We start from the raw sequence: 454 nt of genomic DNA on the forward strand, positions 1-454 counted from the left end.
TATTGTTATAGAAATTTTTAAGTAGCTATTGGACTGATACTCCTCAGACAAGAAGAAATAATTGTATAGGTTTTCTAGTTCATGTTATCTCAAGACTATATTCATGGCAAACTAAACTGCTTGCTGAATTAGATCTTAGAAATAGTTTGACAGGTTTAAAGAAGAGCAGAGAAAATGGAATAAGTTTATCTGAAGTCTCAAAACTCAGTAGAAGAGCATTAATACCAACATGCAGCTACAGGGGAAGGCATTGTAAATCTGATAAAAAAAGAAATTATATGCTCTAAAATTGGAATACCTGCCGCATTCCAAACCCCTTCTGTGGTTTCAAGGCCTGCCCTTTTGCCACCGATCTTAATGGAAGTGGAATCATGCCAAAATGAGCATGGCCTCCAGAAAATAAAACGCAAAGAAGCAAGTGTTAATAAATCAGAAGGACTAGCAGGTCAATCAA

Source organism: Egretta garzetta, unplaced genomic scaffold (genome assembly GCF_000687185.1).
Source record: "Egretta garzetta isolate BGI_Z169 unplaced genomic scaffold, ASM68718v1 scaffold161, whole genome shotgun sequence".
Taxonomy (NCBI): Eukaryota; Metazoa; Chordata; class Aves; order Pelecaniformes; family Ardeidae; genus Egretta; species Egretta garzetta.